General features: G+C 45.8%; 1 non-coding gene across 1 annotated transcript; it reads left to right on the top strand.

Annotated features, from left to right (window-relative positions):
* Positions 1-4,667: 4,667 nt before the first annotated feature.
* Positions 4,668-4,775, top strand: LOC141094407 (U6 spliceosomal RNA). The gene has a single exon (XR_012233066.1). It is a non-coding gene; the product is annotated as a U6 spliceosomal RNA (small nuclear RNA).
* Positions 4,776-10,107: the final 5,332 nt, after the last annotated feature.

Genomic DNA, 10,107 nt, shown 5'->3' with positions numbered 1-10,107 from the left:
AGGAGGAGAGAGACACAGATTAGAAAAAACTTTTTTGACCGTGAGGGTGATTAAAAAGGCGGCCACGAGAGAGAGGAGGAGGGGATGACGAGTTCTCCTTTAGTGGTATTGGTCTCACACACACACACAGGCAGGACAGACATCTCTCTGAGAGGGTTCTCAGTGGTTGCTGCTGCTGCAGGCTCCTTAGACACAGTGACCTTTGACCTCTGTTCCAACTCTAACATTCAACTGTATACTGCAGCTCTGCTCTTCATCTTCCCATTCTCAGTGGCCTTGCTTTACACTGCAGCCGTGCTCTTCAGCTTCCCATTCTCAGAGGTCTTGCTTTACATTGCAGCCTTGCTCTTTAGTAGAGGGTCAGCTTTCCATTCGCAGTCCCCATGCTTTACACTGCAGCCCTGACCTTTGTTTGAAGCTCAGCTTTCCATTCTCAGGCCCCATGCTTTACACTGCAGCCCTACTGCTGCACACGGCAATGTTGATCGTAAACAGATCAAGCAACTGACGACAGGATCTATGGATGGGAGGAAGGCCAGTGTCATCGTAAAGAAGGGCGGCTATATTGGTCACTGGTTTTTGGGGTTTTTTTGCTTTTGAATGTCAGAAATGTTTATTTCTAAATTTTGCCTTGTTCTAGTGGTTTACCTGGTGAAAATAAACCAGTGAGATGGGGATAGATTGGGTGTTTATTACGTGGCCTAATAAATCTGCCCCGTGATAGTGACCTGCACAAGCAGATCTCCATCCTCCTAAGATAGCCACATCCAACCAAAAAAACCCCACTCCAACTTCCAAAAATAGTAAGCGTTGATAGCGGGGAGCCATCTGGGCTGAGAAGAACATAGTTGCTGCTGTTCAATAAAGAAAAAGAATCCTCTCCGATACAACTTGCCTAATAATTCTGCACACGCAGTGTAGAACAGGCAGCCAATCACAGCGCTTGCTCATCGACATATGCAAATGAGCTGCTGGGAAAATACAATCTCTCCATAATGTAACAGGCGTTGCTGTTACTGGCGCATAAATACAGCCGAGGCATGGCTATATACTTGTGTGCGGCGAGCGAGCTCTGGCCATGGACTTGTGGGCTCAGATGGCTTGGTGGATCACAAGCACTCGGGAGGCTCATCACCGCGGTGGCGGCCCCTGGTGCACCCCTCTCCTTGCGGAGTGTTACCTGATGGAGGAGCAACCTTGATCATGTTACGTTGCTGGAAACGATGCGTGGTCCACCGAACCCCCTAATTGTACGTCTCCCCACCAAAAGCTCATGGCTATTCCATCGTCTGTACACACTTTTTGATAAGAAACATGTGTGGAGCAAGACACGTGGAATTGCAATACTTTTCTGGAACAGTGTCAAGGGCGCGCCAACGCGTTCGGCCACGCCTATCTAAATACAACCGGAGACGCGTCCTTCTGTCGGAAGCCGCCAGAATACACCTCCCTCCATAGGGAACATCTTTATCAATGATTTAGATGAAGGAATTGAGGGGGCACTGATTAAATTTGCTGATGACTCAAAGCTAGGAGGGATAGCTAACACTAGAGAGAGAGGGAGGATTCAAAGAGATAGAAATAAACTGGAGAAGTGGGCAGCAAGTAACAGAATGGTTATTAACAGGGAAAAATGCAAAGTGCTACATCTGGGCAATAAAAATGAAATCAGCACATACAGAATGGGAGGAACAGGGCTAAGCAACAGCACATGTGAAAAAGACTTGGGTGGTATGCTATCCAGCAGCAGAAAAAAGAAATACAGTTCTGGGATGTATTCTAGAAGCATACAGTCTACATCACGGGAGGTCATTATGGCCCTCTACTCCACTTTGGTCAGACCTCATGTGGATACCGTGTCCAGTCCGGGGCACCACATGAAGCAAGTTCAGGGAAAAGCGACCAAAATGATGACCGACCGGTCTGCAAACCATGTCCCATTGTGAGGAACGGTTACGGGATTTGGGAATGCTTACCGTAGCTTGCAAAAAAGACGACCGAGAGGAGACTTATTAGCGGTCTACAGATATCTCATGGGCGGCCGTCACAGTGTAGAAGGATCATCCTTCTTCTCATTTGCACAAGGAAAGACTAGAAGCAGTGGGATGAAACTGAATGGGAGGAGGAGAGAGACACAGATTAGAAAAAACTTTTTTGACCGTGAGGGTGATTAAAAAGGCGGCCACGAGAGAGAGGAGGAGGGGATGACGAGTTCTCCTTTAGTGGGATTGGTCTCACACACACACACAGGCTGGACAGACATCTCTCTGAGAGGGTTCTCAGTGGTTGCTGCTGCTGCAGGCTCCTTAGACACAGTGACCTTTGACCTCTGTTCCAACTCTAACATTCAACTGTATACTGCAGCTCTGCTCTTCATCTTCCCATTCTCAGTGGCCTTGCTTTACACTGCAGCCGTGCTCTTCAGCTTCCCATTCTCAGAGGTCTTGCTTTACACTGCAGCCTTGCTCTTTAGTAGAGGGTCAGCTTGCTTTACACTGCAGCCCTGACCTTTGTTTGAAGCTCAGCTTTCCATTCTCAGGCCCCATGCTTTACACTGCAGCACAGATTGGGTGTTTATTACGTAGCCTAATAAATCTGCCCCATGATAGTGACCTGCACAAGCAGATCTCCATCCTCCTAAGATAGCCACATCTAAGGCCTCTTTCACACTTCAGTTTTTTGTGTCAGCTAAAATCCGCCAAAAAGGTGGACAAGTGGATCCGTTCCTAACTGATGTGAACGGATGCCACAGGATCCGTTTTTTGACGGATCCTCTGAATGAGTAAATTTAAAGGAACCGCTGGCCGGGAAGGGGGGGGGGGGGGAGGGAGAGAGGGAGACAGAATTTGGGGTTAAATCAGTGTCTGGAGGATCCGCCGCCCAAAAAAACGTTGCAAGCTCCGTTTGGAAATCTTTGAGGACGTTGACGGACACCAATATTTTGGCGGATCCTCACAAAAACAGATGCAACGGACGGCAATCCGTCAAGATCCGCCAATAATGAAAGTCAATGGGGGAAAAAACGGATCCGCAAACAAAAATGGCGGATCCGATTTTTTTCAAAATTCGCGGATGTTGACTGATTGTCAAAAACGGAAGTGTGAAAGAGGCTTAACCAAAAAACCCCACTCCAACTTCCAAAAATAGTAAGCGTTGATAGCGGGGAGCCATCTGGGCTGAGAAGAACATAGTTGCTGCTGTTCAGTCATAAAAAGAATCCTCTCTGATACAACTTGCCCAGTAATTCTGCCTATATAAAGCAAGAAGCAAAGAGGAGTATACAACCTCATAGATAGCAGCCTGATAATCATAACAGGTTGTGGAAAAGGCTTCATAGCCATGAAGTGCAAGACATTGTGGCCATGCCCATGGTATCAAGTCACACAGGGCTTATATAAAGAAGCCAGGTATAAATTAGGAGTGAGTGGACCAAAGGGGGTGAGGTATGAACCCCACGCGTATCGCTGTCAACAGGCAGCTTTGTCAGGGGAAGTAAGTTCAGGGTGCAAAGTACCGGTTTAAATAACTCATTAATCAAAAACATTAAGTCCTACCAGTGTCACATAATGATCTGAAGACCAGGATCTCTTGGCTGCATGATAGGATTAAGAGGCGCGGGCTCCAGCCGTGATCAAAATGAAAGTAACAGCAGTGGCGTGTCGCACGCATGTGCAGAAGCATTCAACCAAAAAGCCGTGTAAGTGCGCATGCGCTGGTACCAGCAAGCAAAAATGTGTGCGCAAACGCGCATGCGCCATCCCTGCGGCAAGGAAAAGTTCACAGATGGACAAGAAGAGCCGTGTGAATATGGGGCAACTAAGTGCCCGTTTGGAAACCGTATATAGGTACCTAATGGCTGGGAAAACCCACAAGAGAGGCGGCAATAAATAACATTTTAATATGGTGATAAGCGCCATAATGAGTCCATGTCAATAAACAGGAGGGGTAAGCTCAATGGCTATTGGTTTATTCATTTCCAAAGAGCCATACTGACATAGGTATAAAGGACACTCTAGAGGAAGCGATACACAACCCTAAGGCTCATAGATAATGTTAGGCAATAAAGCCAAACATCTTATCCACAACCGTATGTCGCTAAGGGGAAGGAAATCACACAAGGAGACAGAAACAGTGTCATATCTGAATGCTGGTAATAAATCGATTAGACCCAAGTCCCCACCATAAATCCGCTAGAGACACTGTGCATACTGTCTCCCAAGACATTTCTATATATGTTTACATAATATAATGAAGAGAGACAGATTTCTTTCCCCCAATTGTAATCACGGTTCCCTGGTTAGGGGCCCACTCACAAGTTCTCTGAACCAAAACCCACTAGCTACGCCTCTGACCCCGAGGTAAAAGTGACCAATAGATTCCTCCGCGGTCACACACGCTATCTGCGACCTGTAGCAGTGGAACAACCAGGCTCCTTTGCTCCACACTCACTTCTCCCAGCATCCTCTGCGGCGCTTATTTGCATATTTGTTTGTGACAAAATATTGATTATTTGCCAATTACTTCCTATTTTTTATGAATACATCCATAGACTTGTGACAAAATTTTTGCATAAGTTATAAAAATCTGCACCACTTATAAAACTCTCCACAACTTAAAAGTTCTGATCCCAATGGTCTCTATACAGCGGTGAGGCCAGTATTACTATTGTGCGCCCTTCGGCAGCACACATACTAAAATTGGAACGATACAGAGAAGATTAGCATGGCCCCTGCGCAAGGATGACACGCAAAACCGTGGAAGCGTTCCATATTTTGCAACTTTTTCATACCAAAATTTCCCTTTATTATCCTTTTCTGAATATAATTCAAGAGCAGTGTGCTGGTCTATGGGGGGTCACAGAGGGAGATATATGGTGGAGGAGCAGGGTGACAGCAGCACAGAGTATTTCAGGAGAGCAGTGTGCTGGTCTATGGGAGGTCACAGAGGGAGATATATGGTGGAGGAGCAGGGTGACAGCAGCACAGAGTATTTCAGAAGAGCAGTGTGCTGGTCTATGGGGAGGGTCACAGAGAGATATATGGGGGAGGAGCAGGGTGACAGCAGCACAGAGTATTTCAGGAGAGCAATGTGCTGGTCTATGGGGGGTCACAGAGGGATATATATGGTGGAGGAGCAGGGTGACAGCAGCACAGAGTATTTCAGGAGAGCAGTGTGCTGGTCTATGGGAGGTCACAGAGGGAGATATATGGTGGAGGAGCAGGGTGACAGCAGCACAGAGTATTTCAGAAGAGCAGTGTGCTGGTCTATGGGGAGGAGCAGGGTGACAGCAGCACAGAGTATTTCAGGAGAGCAGTGTGCTGGTCTATGGGGAGGAGCAGGGAGACAGCAGCACAGAGTATTTCAGGAGAGCAGTGTGCTGGTCTATGGGGGGTCACAGAGGGAGACATATGGTGGAGGAGCAGGGTGACAGCAGCACAGAGTATTTCAGGAGAGCAGTGTGCTGGTCTATGGGGGTCACAGAGGGAGATATATGGTGGAGGAGCAGGGTGACAGCAGCACAGAGTATTTCAGGAGAGCAGTGTGCTGGTCTATGGGGGTCACAGAGGGAGATATATGGGGGAGGAGCAGGGTGACAGCAGCAGAGTATTTCAGGAGAGCAGTGTGCTGGTCTATGGGAGGTCACAGAGGGAGATATATGGTGGAGGAGCAGGGTGACAGAAGCACAGAGTATTTCAGAAGAGCAGTATGCTGGTCTATGGGGAGGAGCAGGGTGACAGCAGCACAGAGTATTTCAGGAGAGCAGTGTGCTGGTCTATGGGGAGGAGCAGGGAGACAGCAGCACAGAGTATTTCAGGAGAGCAGTGTGCTGGTCTATGGGGGGGTCACAGAGGGAGACATATGGTGGAGGAGCAGGGTGACAGCAACACAGAGTATTTCAGGAGAGCAGTGTGCTGGTCTATGGGGGTCACAGAGGGAGATATATTGTGGAGGAGCAGGGTGACAGCAGCACAGAGTATTTCAGGAGAGCAGTGTGCTGGTCTATGGGGGTCACAGAGGGAGATATATGGGGGAGGAGCAGGGAGACAGCAGCACAGAGTATTTCAGGAGAGCAGTGTGCTGGTCTATGGGGGTCACAGAGGGAGATATACAGTTAGGGCCATATATATTTGGACAGAGACAACATTTTTCTAATTTTGGTTCTAGACATTACCACAATGAATTGTAAACAAAACAATTCAGATGCCGTTGAAGTTCAGACTTTCAGCTTTCATTTGAGGGTATCCACATTAACATTGGATGAAGGGTTTAGGAGTTTCAGCTCCTTAACATGTGCCACCCTGTTTTTAAAGGGACCAAAAGTAATTGGACAATTGACTCCAAGGCTATTTCATGGACAGGTGTGGGCAATCCCTTCGTTATGTCATTCTCAGTTAAGAGGCCTGGAGTTGATTTGAGGTGTGGTGCTTGCATTTGGAAGGTTTTGCTGTGAAGGAAACAAGCGGTCAAAGGAGCTCTCCATGCAGGTGAAACAAGCCATCCTTAAGCTGCAAAAACAGAAAAAACCCATCCGAGAAATTGCTACAACATTAGGAGTGGTAAAATCTACAGTTTGGTACATCCTGAGAAAGAAAGCAAGCACTGGTGAACGCATCAATGCAAAAAGACCTGGGCACCCACGGAAGACAACAGTGGTGGATGATCGCAGAATAATCTCCATGGTGAAGAGAAACCCCTTCACAACAGCCAATCAAGTGACCAACACTCTACAGGAGGTAGGCATATCAATATCCAAATCTACCATAAAGAGAAGACTGCATGAAAGTAAATACAGAGGGTTCACTGCACGGTGCAAGCCACTCATAAGCATCAAGAATCAAAAGGCTAGACTGGACTTTGCTAAAAAACATCTAAAAAAGCCAGCACAGTTCTGGAAGAACATTCTTTGGACAGATGAAACCAAGATCAACCTCTACCAGAATGATGGAAAGAGAAAAGCATGGTGAAGGTGGGACGCCCACCCAGGGCCGTGGGGTACTCGGTACCGGGCCGGCAGGTCGCAGGGGGGATGTTACAGTAGCAGGGACCCGGGCCGTGGCCCTGGGCGCCCCAATTAACAAACAGGCGATGGTGGTTATGTAGTCACTTATAGGAATAGTTCGCGACGCCACCTGTGGTGTTCGGCAATAGGGATGTTAAAGGGAATCTATCACCCTTTTTTGCCCCTATTGGCTGCCGGCGTAGACATCGGGGGCTTATCTACAGCATTCTGTAATGCTGTAGATAAGCCTCCGATGTAACCTGAAAGAGAAGAAAAACACGTTATATTATATCAGGTGAGGTGCAGTACCTCTGTGGCGACTGAAGCCTCAGGGGCGCCACAAAGGCGTGGTACAGCTCATGATCCAAAGCATACCACATCATCTGTAAAACACGGCGGAGGCAGTGTGATGGCTTGGGCATGCATGGCTGCCAGTGGCACTGGGTCACTAGTGTTTATTGATGATGTGACACAGGACAGAAGCAGCCGGATGAATTCTGAGCTATTCAGAGCCATACTGTGCGCTCAGATCCAGCCAAATGCAGCCAAACTGATCGGTCGTCGTTTCATACTACAGATGGACAATGGCCCAAAACATGAAGCCAAAGCAACCCAGGAGTTTATTAAAGCAAAGAAGTGGAATATTCTTGAATGGCCAAGTCAGTCACTTGATCTCAACCCAATTGAGCATGCATTTCACTTGTTAAAGACTAAACTTCAGACAGAAAGGCCCACAAACCAACAGCAACTGAAAACCACCGCAGTGAAGGCCTGAAAACCACCGCAGTGAAGGCCTGAAAACCACCGCAGTGAAGGCCTGGCAGAGCATCAAAAAGGAGGAAACACAGCGTCTGGTGATGTCCATGAGTTCAACAGTTCAGGCAGTCATTGCCAACAAAGGGTTTTCAACCAAGTACTAGAAATGAACATTTTATTTACAATTATTTAATCTGTCCAATTACTTTTGGGCCCTTTAAAAACAGGGGGGGCACATGTTAATGAGCTGAAACTCCTAAACCCTTCATCCAATTTTAATGTGGATACCCTCAAATGAAAGCTGAAAGTCTTAACTTCAACTGCATCTGAATTGCTTTGCTTCAAATTCATTGTGGTAATGTCTAGAACCAAAATAAAGAAAAATGTTGTCTCTGTCCAAATACAGTCATATGTAAAAGTTTGGGCACCCCTATTAATGTTAACCTTTTTTCTTAATAGCAATTTTGGTTTTTGCAACAGGTATTTCAGTTTCATATATCTAATAACTGATGGACTCAGTTATATTTCTGGATTCAAATGAGGTTTATTGTACTAACAAAAAATGTGCAATCTGCATTTAAACAAAATTTGACCGGTGCAAAAGTATGGGCACCCTTATCATTTTCTTGATTTGAACACTCCTAACTACTTTTTACTGACTTCCTGAAGCATTAATTGGTTTTGTAACCTCATTGAGCTTTGAACTTCATAGCCAGGTGTATCAAATCATGAGAAAAGGTATTTAAGGTGGCCACTTGCAAGTAGTTCTCCTATTTGATTCTCCTATGAAGAGTGGCATCATGGGCTCCTCAAAACAACTCTCAAATGATCTGAAAACAAAGATTATTCAACATAGCTTTTCAGGGGAAGGATACAAAAAGTTGTCTCAGAGATTTAACCTGTCAGTTTCCACTGTGAGGAACATAGTAAGGAAATGGAAGAACACAGGTACAGTTCTTCTTAAGCCCAGAAGTGGCAGGCCAAGAAAAATATCAGAAAGGCAGAGAAGAAGAATGGTGAGAACAGTCAAGGACAATCCACAGACCATCTCCAAAGACCTGCAGCCTCATCTTGCTGCAGATGGTGTCACTGTGCATCGGTCAACAATACAGCGCACTTTGCACAAGGAGAAGCTGTATGGGAGAGTGATGTGAAAGAAGCCGTTTCTGCAAGCACGCCACAAACAGAGTCGCCTGAGGTATGCAAAAGCACATTAGAACATGCCAGTTACATTTTGGAAGAAGGTCCTGTGGACTGATGAAACAAAGATTGAGTTGTTTGGTCATACAAAAAGGCGTTATGCATGCGCTGTATTGTTGACCGATGCACAGTGACACCATCTGCAGCAAGATGATGCTGCAGGTCTTTGGAGGTGGTCTGTGGATTGTCCTTGACTGTTCTCAGCATTCTTCTTCTCTGCCTTTCTGATATTTTTCTTGGCCTGCCACTTCTGGGCTTAACAAGAACTGTACCTGTTCTTCCATTTCCTTACTATGTTCCTCACAGTGGAAACTGACAGGTTAAATCTCTGAGACAACTTTTTGTATCCTTCCCCTGAAAAGCTTTGTTGAATAATCTTTGTTTTCAGATCATTTGAGAGTTGTTTTGAGGAGCCCATGATGCCACTCTTCATAGGAGAATCAAATAGGAGAACTACTTGCAAGTGGCCACTTTAAATACCTTTTCTCATGATTGGATACACCTGGCTATGAAGTTCAAAGCTCAATGAGGTTACAAAACCAATTTAGTGCTTCAGGAAGTCAGTAAAAAGTAGTTAGGAGTGTTCAAATCAAGAAAATGATAAGGGTGCCCATACTTTTGCACCGGTCAAATTTTGTTTAAATGCAGATTGCACATTTTCTGTTAGTACAATAAACCTCATTTGAATCCAGAAATATAACTGAGTCCATCAGTTATTAGATATATGAAACTGAAATAGCTGTTGCAAAAACCAAAATTCTTATAAAGAAAAAAGGTTAACATTAATAGGGGTGCCCAAACTTTTACATATGACTGTATATATGGACCTAACTGTACTTCCATATAGTGCAAACTGTACTCCACCAGGCGGCAGTACAGAATATACCTCCATATAGTGCATACTGTACTCCACCAGGGAGTAGTACAGAATATACCTCCATATAGTGCACACTGTACTCCACCAGGGAGCAGTACAGAATATACCCCCATATAGTGCAAACTGTACTCCACCAGGAAGCAGTACAGAATATACCTCCATATAGTGCAAACTGTACTCCACCAGAGAGGAGCACAGAATATACCTCCATATAGTGCAAACTGTACTCCACCAGGGAGCAGTACAGAATATAGCTCCATATAGTGCACACTGT

The sequence above is a fragment of the Dendrobates tinctorius genome, unplaced genomic scaffold, assembly GCF_039654945.1.
Source record: "Dendrobates tinctorius isolate UK_male_01 unplaced genomic scaffold, ASM3965494v1 ptg000063l, whole genome shotgun sequence".
Taxonomy (NCBI): Eukaryota; Metazoa; Chordata; class Amphibia; order Anura; family Dendrobatidae; genus Dendrobates; species Dendrobates tinctorius.
This window is presented reverse-complemented; position numbering and strand designations above follow the sequence as displayed.